Below are 12716 nucleotides of genomic sequence, written 5' to 3' on the forward strand. Positions count from 1 at the left end.
CCATTTCATAAATTCTCTCTTTATCTGTATCTATATTGTTGTTAACTGATCCAGGAAGTTTTTAATTTTGATCATTATGCTTTTTTTTTTTAAAGTTTATTTATTTATTTAGAGAAAGAGCACAAGCAGGGGAGAAGAAGAGAGAGAGAGGGAGAGGAAGAATCCCAAGCAGGCTCCATGCTGTCAGCACAGAACCCAACTTGGGGCTTGACCCCATGAACTGTGAGATCATGACTTGAGCAGGAATCAAGAGTTGGATGCTTAACCAACTGAGCCACCCATCATTATTCTTAAAAACAATTGTAGAAGAATTTCTAGAAGGGTTTTCTTTTTAACAAACTTTTATTTTTATCTTATTCTTTTCCTTTTTTTTTAAATTTAAATTTTAGTTAGTTAACATACAGTGCAATATTAGTTTCAGGAGTAGAGTTCAGTGATTCATCACTTACATACAAAACCTGATGCTCATCGCAGCAAGTGCCCTCCTTAGTACCCATCATCTATCTAGCCCAATTCCCACCCACCTCTCTCCATCAGCCCATTGTTTGTTCTCTACAATTAAAAGTCTTTTGTGGTTTCCCTCTCTTCTCTCTCCCCTCTTCCCATATGTTCATCTGTTTTGTTTCTTAAATTACACATATGAATAAAATCATATAGTGTTTGTGTTGGGAGCCATTTCTGAACTACTAGTTGAGAAAACTCCTCATGAGGTTAAGGCAAGCTTGCAAGGCTCTTGCTGTCAGATAGTGACTGATATCCAGCTCCACTCAATTTTTTCTGCTTGAGCAAAGCATCCCACCGCCCCCAAGGCACCTTGTTGATTGGTATTCAGAGTGACTCATTCTGGTTTTGATATGCTGATTGCACTTTGTGAAGGAACCTACTGTAGGAACTTCTTTTGTGATTTTGGGAGCAACACTGTGTTCCTGAAAAACCTGTTTTTCTTAATACCTCCCATTAAACAATGAGAGGCTACTGACCCCTGCTACTGACCCCTGCTCACAAAGAACTAACTTTTGCCTTTACTATGCTAAAAACATCCTGTTTATATTTGAATGCCACTTCTGGGCTGTTCCCTATACACCTGTGTATATCAATGTTCTGGAAAGTTTTTACTGATCAAAAGATTTATCATCAGAATGCCACTTTTGTGCCGTTCCCCCAAAACACTTAATTCTAAATAAAGTTGAGTCTCAAACAGTGCAGAGACGTCTGGCTGGTGATCAGAAAGAATCTTGGGGCTCTCTCATCCCTCTCTCGCTGACACCGTCCTTCCTTCAGGGACCCTGGACCTGCTGGAGCTGGACTCTGGCATATTTGTCTTTCTCTGATTGACTTATTTTACTTTGCATAATACATTCTAGCTCCCTCTTCATAAAACTTTTACTTTAGAAATGTTTCAGTTTTGAACAAATTTACAGAAAAATTGTGCAGGTAGTACAGAGAGTTACCGTATATCCTACACCTAGTTTCTCCTATTGTTAACATCTTACATAAATATGGTATGTTTCTTATAATTATTAAAGTTCATATTTTATTCAGGTTTCCTTTGTCTTTACCTCATGTTCTTTTGCTGTTCCAGAATCCCACTTAGGATACCACATTACGTTTAGTTGTTATATCTCTTTGGATCACCATGTCTATGGCTGTTTCTCAGTCTTTCTTTGTTTTTGATGACAGTGACAGTTTTGAAGATTACCGGTCAGGTATTTTGTATACTATCCTTGAATTGAGATTTTTCTTTTGTTTTCCTTATGACTAGTCTGTAGTTAAGAGGTTTTGAGAATAAGACCATGGGAGGTAAGGTGCCATTCTTATCGCTCACTATCAACATGTATGCAATGGACTGAATGTTTGTGACTCCCTCAAATGTCAAAACTCTAATTCCCAATGTGATGGTATTTAGAGATGGGACTTTTGGGAAACAATTAGGGTTAGATGAGATCAAGAGGGAAAGATACTCATGATAGGATTGGTGTCTTAATAAAGAGACACCAGAGATTTTACTCTTTTGTTCTCCCCAACTGTGCACAAACACTTGAGGAGAAAGAATGAGTAAAATGAGGACTCAGTAAGAAAGCAGCCACCTACAAGATAAGAGAAAAGAACTCAGGATGAAATCTACCTTTCTGGTATCTTGACCTTGGACTTACCAACATCCATAACTTTGAGAAATAAATTTCTGTTGTTTTAAGTTACTGGTCTATGGTATTTTGTTATGGAAGCCTGAACTAAGACATTGATTTAATCACTGTCCATGTTAACCTTGATCATCTGGCAGAGGTAGTGTTTTTTAGGTTTCTCCACTATAAAGTGACTTCTTTTGTATCCTTTTCCCTACTATACTCTTTGGCAAGAAGTCATTATGCACAGCTCACACTTGAGGAGTGTGGATTATGCTTGACCACTTTGAGAGTATCTACATAAATTATTTGGAATTCTTCTGCATCGAGTATTTGTCTTTTCCCCATCACTTATTTACTAATGCAAGTTTTTTCCTCATCAGTGTGGACTCATTGATATTTAACTTATGATTTCACAGTTTTAAATACTACTTTACTTATTTTATTGTTTAAATTGTCCCAGCTTTGGCTGCTGTGAACTGTTTCAGTTAGGTCTTGTGTCCGTTTAACATACCCTATAATTGTTGGCTTTTTTTCTTTTATTGAAACACTTCTTTGCTTTCTGGCACACAAATGTTCCAGGCTCATCTTAATCTATTTTCCACCCCTGTCCTAGAATCAGCATTTCTTTAGGGAATTCTGGGTCCTTTTATTGTAGAATGGTATTAGAAACCAAAATCTAAACAGTTTGTGTGCTTGCTGCTACTGAAGTGCCAATTCTTCCACTCTCTTCCATCTGATTTAGCAAGGACATACATATAAAATAATGTGTATGTGCACAGATGTAAAAATATTTGGCTATGTAACCATCTATGTCTATATTAAGTCAAATGTGAGTTCATACTAATGTCTCCAACTCTAATCCATTACCATATATATCTTTCTAACCTCCTCCCCATGCTTCTCTGTAGCCTCTCACTCCAACAATGAGAAACATGGCTCTTACCATTTGTAACCAAGTTACTTAATTGTTCAGTTCTAATATACACGTATATTGCTCTCAGAATTGTCAACTTGTAGGGGAGCTTGGGTGGCTCAGTTGGTTAAGCATCTGACTCTTGATCTCAGCTCAGGTCTTGATCTCAGGGTCAGAGTTCAAGCCCCATAGTGGGCTCCATGTTGGGAGTGGGTCTACTTAAAAAAATCAGAGCTTTCTTTAGGGACACATGGGTGGCTCAGTTAGTTGAGTGTCTGACTCTTAATTTTGGTTCAGGTCATGATCCCAGGGTCATAGGATTGAACCCTGTGTTGGGCTCCATGTTGAGCATAGAACCTGCTTGAGATTCTCTCTCTCTCTTAAAAAGAAAGAAAAAGAAAAAGAAATGTTAATCTGTACTCCCATGGGAAACACCCTGAGTACTGTGCTTATGTAGAGTTCCTATTGCTTTTAGTCTCACAGACTCCACTCAGTTACTGAGATCAACATCTTTTCGCACCATTCCCTTCAGTGAAATTATTTCATAGATTTTTAATACAGTTAGATTCTTTTCTTATCTTCTGCATTCCATCTTGGATTCCTCAACTTCCTAAATGATTTTTTTTAAAAGACTTTATTTTTACATAATCTCTATACCCAACATGGGGCTGTAACTCACAACCCTGAAATCAAGAGTTGTATGTTTCACTAACTGAGCAGCCAGGTATCCCATAAATGATTTTCAAAAAAATTTGTACACATTAAGGCTCACTTTTTGTACTGTAAAGTTCTATGCATTTTGACAAATGAAAATTGAAATGGATTGACTTTTGTGCAGCTTTACAATTCTTATGAAAAGAATAAGCTCAGTTAGCTAATTCTCAACTCAGGGATCACTGTGAAAGCCTGAGAGCCTCTATGGAATCATTCTGTACCATAGAAATATAACATGAACTACATATGTAATTTTATATCTTCTAGTAGCCAAAAATTTAAAAATAGAAACAGGTGAAATTAATTTCAGTAATAATTAATTTTATTTAACCAAATGTATCCAAAATATTGTAATTTCAACATGTACATATAAAATTAGCTACTTTACTTTTTTTTTAATTTTTTAATGTTTTATTTATTTCTAGGAGAGAGAGAGAGACAGCATGAGCAAGGGAGGGTCAGAGAGAGGGAGTCACAGACTCTGAAACAGGCTCCAGCATCTGAGCTGGCAGTCAGCACAGAGCCCGACGCGGGGCTCGAACCCACGAACCGAGAGATCATGACCTAAGCGAAAGTCGGACACTTAACCGACTAAGCCACCCAGGCGCCCCCACATTTTTTTGTACTAAGTTTTCAAAATCAAATATTTATTTTACACTTCTGACATATCTCAGTTTGTAATAGGCACATATCAAGTCTTCATTAGATACTTGTGACTAATGACTATTATACTGGATAGTTGAATATTTAAAGAGAACCTTTTATTCAGCAATCTTATTTAAGAATGTGCTAAAAATGGAACCAAGAATTTAATTTTAAGGATATCAGAGCTACCAGAGTGAATACATAGGCTTGAGTAATCTCATATGTGAAAGTTAGGACCTTGGCAGGGAAAGAATGGTGACTTTCACCTGAGATGAGACATTTAGGTAGATGAGTCCAATAATATTTAACTTGAAATTATCCAGAACCCTCCAGGCCAGCAGAAATATTTCCTTTCCCCAGGAAGCCTCCCTTTGAAAACCTTAGAGAGTCTGCAAAAACCACATCCAGGGCAGGTGTATTATTCTCAACCTTTAGACCTTCCTCACCCCCACTGCCTTTGGAATAATAAATTAGGGTCAAGGTGCATAGAACCTCAGTAGGGAATATAGTTCCTACTCTAGGGCAAAAAATACACTCACCTAAGGAATTACAAGATCTGGCAAATATATAACAGTGTGAACTGGCAATACACAAGTGGAAGTAGGTATTGAAAGTGATAGATGAGTGAGGGTGGAGTAAAGTCAATGAGCGTGACTTTACTTCCACGGGACTCTTGCAACTGGGATTTAAGATCCTAGCAAAGAGTCCCAGAGCTGGTGCTGAAATGCACTGGGGTGACTTTATGAAGCTTACACACAATGCTGATCTAATCAATCTGGTTGGAGATGCCTGAACTGCCTTGACTAAGCAGCATGGAAGGAATCAGAAGTCTCAAGGAGGTGTGTGTATTAGAGGTGATTTATTACATGAGACTAAATACCTGACCACCTGGATGTACTCTCCAGGAGGGACCAGTAGACCTGGTCTTCACTAAGCAAATGCACTTGGGATATAAATTTTGTCTTTTCTGTACATATTTCAAATATTTCCTCATAACTATTATTTTATTTTTTTACTTTCTCTGTGATGTCTTCTACTATGAGAAGTCTATAATTTTCAAGTACTCAGGTTTGTCCATATGTTCACATTTGACTCCTGGATTTTTTATTTCTTATAAATAACCTCCCCACTATAGCTTATGAAACTATTAATTTTTTAGCATTGAAAATGGATTTGTATCTGACATGATTACTAATAGCAGCTATGCTTACTCAGGAAGTTTTTATCCTGCCATCCACTTATTTGAAAGTTAAGAATTGTCATCTTGGTTCTCTTTTCTTCTTCTTCTTCTTCTTTTTTTTTTTTTTTTTTTAATTTTTAATGTTTTATTTATTTATGAGAGACAGAGAGAAAGAGAGAGACAGCGTGAGCAGGGGAGGTTCAGATTGAGAGGTAGACACAAACTGAAGCAGGCTCCAGGCTCTGAGCTAGCTGTCAGCACAGAGCCCAACACGGGGCTCGAACCCACGAACCGAACCGGGAGATCACGACCTGAACTGAAGTCGGACACTCAACCAACTGAGCCACCCAGGCGCCCCACTGGCTCTCTTTTCTAAAGCTGACCTGATTCTACGGAAGACACAGCATCTCTCCCTTTTTGCTGCTTTGCGTTTTGCTGATCATACAGTCAATAAGTCCTAATAGAGACACATTTAGTGTGGGCTATATTATACTTTTCTCCATCTTTGCTTGACCATCTAATGGTCTCCCCCCGCCCCCCCGCTATGATTCCGACCATGTCTGAATAATGAAGATATCAGAGCATGTTTGGTCCATGTACAGTTATCATAGAGGCAGGATTTTGTTCTATGAATCACTCCAGAAATACATGTTACCTAAAAGAAGTTTGAGCATAGTTTAGTATTTTAATATTTAAGTTTTTGTGTGCTTGTAATCTTTGATGCTATAAGGAAGGTGACTTCACCCAGAAGGTACTTGTCTTGTTTCTTCTAGTCAGACAGGGTACAACCAACCTGGGGCCACTTTTTAAATTTTATTTTAAGTAGGCTCCACACCCAACATAGAGCCACCCAAATCAAGAGTCACATGTTTCACTGACTGAGTCAGCCTGGCACTCCAACTTTTTTTTTTTATAAATAGTTTATTGTCAAGTTGGTTTCCATATAACACCCAGTGCTCATCCCCACAAGTGCCCTCCTCCACGTCCATCACTCCCTCTCCCCCCCATACCCAACAGCCCTCAGTTTGTTCTCAGCATTCAAGAGTCTCTCATGGTTTGTCTCCCTCCCTCTCCCCCACCATTTCCCCCTTCTTCTCCCCCACGGTCCTCCGTTAAGTTCCTTGTAATCCTCCTATACATGCAAACATATGGTATTTGTCCTTCTCTGCCTGACTTATTTCACTCAGCATAACACCCTCAAGGTCCATCCAGGTTGCTACACGTGGCCAGATTTCATTGTTTCTCATTGCCATGTAGTACTCCATCGTATAGATAAACCACATCTTCTTGATCCATTCGTCCATTGATGGACACTTAGGCTCTTTCCATGTTTTAGCTATTGTGGAGAGTGCTGCTATGAACATTGGGGTACATGTGCTCCTATGCCTCAGCATTTCTGTATCCCTTGGGTAAATTCCTAGCAGTGCTATTGCTGGGTCATAGGGGAGTTCTATTCTTAGTTTCCTGAGGAACCTCCACACTGTTTTCCAGAGGGGCTGTACCAGTTTACATTCCCACCCACAGTGTAGGAGGGTGCCCGTTTCTCCACATCCTCGCCAGCATCTAGAGTTCTCTGATTTGCTCATTTTAGCCACTCTGACTGGTTTGCATTCCCACCAACAGAGGAGGCCTGGCACCCAACTCTAAGGGAATGTGAATTCTGGCCACAAGCTTGCATGAAATCTGGCTTGAGATCTCAAGATCTCTGACCTCAGATTCTCTGAGGATGCTATTTTCTCTTCCATTCAACTTTCCTTGAACTTGAAGAAACAAGTATTGCCTATGTTGTAAGAAAATTATAAGCAGCATATTTCAGTGATCAATGGGAATGTGACATTTATGTCATTGATATAACTGTGAGATCACAGGGCACATTCACCATGGGTTGTATGGTTTCTCAGTGCATCATGGATCTGCTAGTGGGGCCTCTCCTCTGCAATCAAGCTTTCTAGCATGAAGAATTAAAATATAGTTGCGCTCATAGTGCAGTCTTTTAAGTAGGACTCTTTTTTTGTTTTTGAGAGAGAGAGAAAGACAGAGCATGTGGTGGTGGGGTAGAGAGAGAGGGAGACATAGGAATCTGAAGTAGGCACATAGCCTGATGAACTCATGAGCTGAGAGATCATGACCTGAGCCAAGGTTGGATGCTTAACTGACTGAGCCTCCCAGGTGCCCCTAGTAGGACTTTTGTTTTAAATTAAGAAATAAAGCATTGCCCTAATAAAGTAAATATTCATTAAATGAGAAATATTTACTTTTATGTATATGGATACGATTTCTTTTTGTTTCTTTCATTTTATTTATTTATTTATTTATTTATCTATCTTAAGAGAGTGAGTGAGAGAGACAGCAAGCACATGAGCAGTGGAGGGGCAGAGAGAATCCCAAGCAGGCTTCACTCTCAGCTCAAAGCCAGATGTGGGGCTCAATCTCACCGCTGTGAGATCATGAGCTAAAATCAAGAGTTGGACACTTAACCAACTGAGGCACCCAAGTGCCCCTGGAATAAGATTTAAATAGAAAGCATTTGGAATAAGATTTAACGAAAAATAACAAAACAAATAAGTGGACTTTTCTTAAGCTCAGATCTAAATAACTTCTCCTTCTCGAGGACTGCCTCTGGAGGGTTGAAAGTATTGTAGATTACTTTACATACCTTTAGACGTAGAGGGAGCCTTTTTGCTTTCAATGAATTGTTCACAATGATTTCTTAGACATTCGGCCACTGTTGAATTATGAAACATTATACTGCTACCAAAGTTTTACATTTTTGCTTCATTTTTGGTCCACAGTGTACTGTGCTGTTTTTCAGGTCGGCAGTTAGCATTTAACTTCGTCAACCTTCACTGTGGTTTGTTTCACTACATCCCATTGCAGGTACTGATCCCACCCCAAGCTGCAGCTCCCCATTTGTAGTGATGAGGACTTGAGGTGTCAACATTCACCTTCGCTAGTTATTTTGCCTGCTATGTGACCATAATTGGCTGTTTTTGGAGAACTTATTACATTTGGAAGCTTTTTGTTATTTATTTCAATGGCATATAGGTTGATTCCACCATTTTCTTTTACACCTAAAAGGGGTAAAAGGGATACTTAGATACTGACTTTCAGCAGGGGTGAAAACTTTGCCTGCCCATCAGAGACCTGTGACCACACAGGAAAAAGGATCCATTTCTTCCAGCACTGCATATTGTCTTCCTGCTCCTGAAGGATTCTGTAACTTTTTAAGCAGCTCAGCTGATACATCTGTTTGAAGTGTCATCTTATCAGATGTATATCTTCCAACTATAATTTTGAAAAAATGTGTTTATATTTTCGAGAATATATGGTGCTCTGATATGGAGACAGTCCTAATATGGAGGCCAGACTGGTCACAAATGTCACTAATTATTTTGCAAAGATGCTGAGAGGTGAGTTTGGCCAGCAGCACAGCAGCCACAAGAGAATTCTCTGTCCTGGTGTGAGGCTGGGCTCCAGGACAATCTTTATTTTTTTAAATGTTTATTTATTTTTGATAGAGAGAGTGTGAGCAAGGGAGGGGCAGAGAGAGGGGAACAGAGGCTCCAAAGAGGGCTCTGTGCTGACAGTAGCTAGTGGGAGTAGAAATCATGAACTATGAGATTGTAACCTGAGCCAAAGTCAGATGCTCAACTGATGGCTTCCCAGGCTCCCCTCCAGGACAATCTTTAAGAGAACTTTTTGCATAGACTTCTTTTCTGTTTGTGAGTATAAAGAGGCTCTTGGTAACAAACTTTGGGGAGTCACTCCACCTAGCCCTGGCAAAACAGTAAACCCAGCCTCCCCAGTTACAACCAATAAATTCCTGCTGCCCATAAATCATTTATTAACACAGAATGGAAATGGTCATACCCTAAGCCACAGCTTGGAGTCAGACAGACTGACGTGAGATTTCAGTTCTGGCTTCCTCCTTAAAGTTATTTGCTACAAAAGCACGGTCAAATTGCTCACTTCTCCAGACTTCAGTTTCCTCATCTCTAAATTGGGCATCACAATATTTTCCCTATGGGAATTGTTGAGAAGGAAAATCATGGTGTTAGATTTGAAAATCTCTCTAGAGGGTGTAGAATTGGGAAGGTAGCAAACTTCTCTGCCTTTTAGGCTTCTATTTTCAGACCATGGAGGCTTCTTACCCTCCTCAGTCAGGGGAGCATTAGTACAACACTTTTGGTCTCTCTGTCTTGATTCCTGGTTCCTTGGAGTCTGTGGGGTGGTTTTTTTATTTTGTTTTGTTTTGTTTTTTTTGGGTCACCTCTCCAGTGTGGGACAGGCCACTGTGCTATGGCTCAGTTCTGATGCTGGGTGATGGTCCTTTTTCTGTTTCCAGGAGCCTCTGACAGGGTTGGCCTGTAGTCCAACTCTGGACAACCTGCTTATGTTCATGAACTTGGAATCTTCTCTGCAGCTTCCATATCCCTCCTTCTAGAGACAGGTAGGTATGGTACACTGGCCCTAAGGTCTAAATTTGGAGTTGTTAGTAGGAAGCCCAATTAGGCCTCAAATTAAGCTATCTTTTTATTCCAGTTTTTATTAGCACTTTGCTATGAGTTGTCTAGCTTTTGCCCAGATTAACGAAGCTCTTCTCTTCTCTGTTTTCCATCAGCTTTGAGCTTCTGTGCATATTCTGCTCAGAGCCTTATCTCCTTCCTTGAGTGGGGTAGATTTTGGGTGAAAAAGCAGTTTTTGACAAATCTTAGCTGTAAGCAAAATTCTTTTGATGATTAACATGCCTATGTGCCAGGCTAAGCAGAAGTTCCTAAGCTACTTTTCCCACAGCAACCATAGAAGCAAACATGGAATCAGACATGCTCAGTTTCCCCCTGTTACAAGAGCTTGCTGGTAAACCACCAGAAGCTAGGACAGAGGCCTGAGACAGATTATCCCTCATAGCACTCAGAGGGAATCAACCCACTGACATCTTGATCTTGTACTTACAGCCTTCAAAACTTGGAGACAATATATTTCTGACTTTTCTGTTAAAGTTTTATTTATTTTGAGAGAGAGAGAGAGAGAGAGCATTCGTGCAAGTGTGTGAGGGAGGGAGGGGCAGAGAGAAAATCCCAAGCAGGCTCTGCTCTGTCAGTGCAAAGCCAGATATGGGGCTTGAACTCATGAGCCATGAGATCATGACCTGAGCTGAAATCAAGAGTTGGATGCTTAACCCACTGAGCCACCCAGATGCCCCAACAAATTTCTGTCTCTGAAGACACCCAGTTTGTGGCATTTTGTTATGGAAGCTCTCTCAACTGGTACAAGGGACAGAAGGTGCTGCTGAAGGTGATTCTTCACTAAAGGGAATCAGTCTTGGTGCAAGAAGTGAGGTGACCAGGGAACTGAACTGAAGGAAGGGCTTCTCACCTTCCCTGTGGCCACAGGGCCCCTGAGTCTTTGCTCTGAGGCCTGGTGAAGCCAGAGCTGCTTCCACTTATGGTAGAAACTCATATGCTCCTCAGACCACAGAAGGCAATCTGGAGTTGTGAGTTGAGGCTGTAGTTGTATATTGTTTTCTGGATTGGATATGGCATTTTCCTTCCATTACTCCATTACTTCTTTTCAAAAAGTCTCACTGAAACTTAATAGCACAGAATCTGCTATAGTGTGAGAAATGGTGCCCCACATTTGGGATGAAGTAGACAGGGGTTCAACAGAAAGCAAAAGAAGAGGCCCCGGAGTTGTGTGTGAGCAAGGGGGGAAATCTGAGGGCCATGGTTGTGGTCCATTTGAGGTAGCCCTTAGGGAAATGCTCAGGAATACCCAGGGGAACTTTTTGTGAGTGGTTAACTGATAATTCACAGCAATAAACCTTGCTGCATTTAACAATGTATATAATCGAGGCGTAGTCAATTAAATGAGGGGATGGTGTGGCTCCGATGATGTGTCAAGAGAATGCTTCCAGGCTTAAATTTCTATTATTCCAATTAAACAAAAATGTTACCAAACAGTGAAGAGCTGTCACACGCCACAGGCTTTCTTCTTCAGGTGAGGGAAAACCACTTTGGGACCCTCAGGAGAGGCAGTTGCCGGCAATCTAGTGCTGCTTTTCAGAAGCAGGGGTAGACTGACGACAGCTGTAAGAAGTGACAGCTGATAGCATCTGCAGAAGGCACAGTTTTCACATCTGAAAAACCAGTGAGGCCACTGGTGGAGGGGAGCTGGTGGATTACTAAGATTGTTTCCAGCACAAATCCATGATTCTGGAACAGTAGGGATCAGTCTGGCAATATGGGACTATTTAGTTTTAGGACAGTCCACCCCACGTATCTCAAGAGCCCAAGAGACTGTAAAATATTAAAGCGTCATGTGTAGAACTAAAGAAGCCTTCATTGAGCAACTTCTAGAAGACAGGTGCCATCTGGAGGTGTATGGTATATGGAGGTGAACAAAATACACCCGGATTCTGACCTCATGCCTCCTATGGTCTAGTGGGAGAGACACGTGTAAACACATCAATGAATGATTCTGATCTGTGAAAGGTGGTCTCAGCTTCTCAAAGCATAAGAAGGAAGAACCTGGAACCTATGTGACATTAGGGGATTGTATCAGTTTTCTCAGGGCTGTAACAAACAGACATATGGCAAACTGGGTGGCTTAACACAACAGAAACTCATTGTCCCACTGTTCTGGAGGCTGGAAGCCTAAAATCAGGGTTTCCTACAGCCATGCTTCCTCTGATGGCTTTCGAGATGACTCCTTCCTTGCCTCTCTCCCAGCTTCTGGTAGTTACCTGGCTATCCCTGGCCTTCTCTGGTCTGTAGTTGCTTCAACATCAGCCTGTCTCACGTGACCATGTTTCCTCTGTGAGTGTGTCTGTGTCTTCAAATCTCTCTCTCCTTATGGCACTGGTCATTGGGTTTAGGGCCCACCCTACTTCAACATGACCTCACCTTAACTTGATTACATCTGCAAAGGCCCTATTTCCAAATAAGGTCACATTCACAGGTATCTGGGGTTAAGACATGAACATACTCCTTGGGAGGGACAAAATTCAACCCACTCTAGTGATTGTGGATATTTTCTTCTAAGAGGTGACACTTAAGTTGGGACCTTAAAGAAAAAATGAGACAGGTGGGCAAAGAGCCAGGGGAAGATTGTTCCAGGAAAAAAAAAATTAAACCTGTAA

This window comes from Hyaena hyaena, unplaced genomic scaffold, assembly GCF_003009895.1.
Source record: "Hyaena hyaena isolate Hyena2069 unplaced genomic scaffold, ASM300989v1 scaffold_588, whole genome shotgun sequence".
NCBI lineage: Eukaryota > Metazoa > Chordata > Mammalia > Carnivora > Hyaenidae > Hyaena > Hyaena hyaena.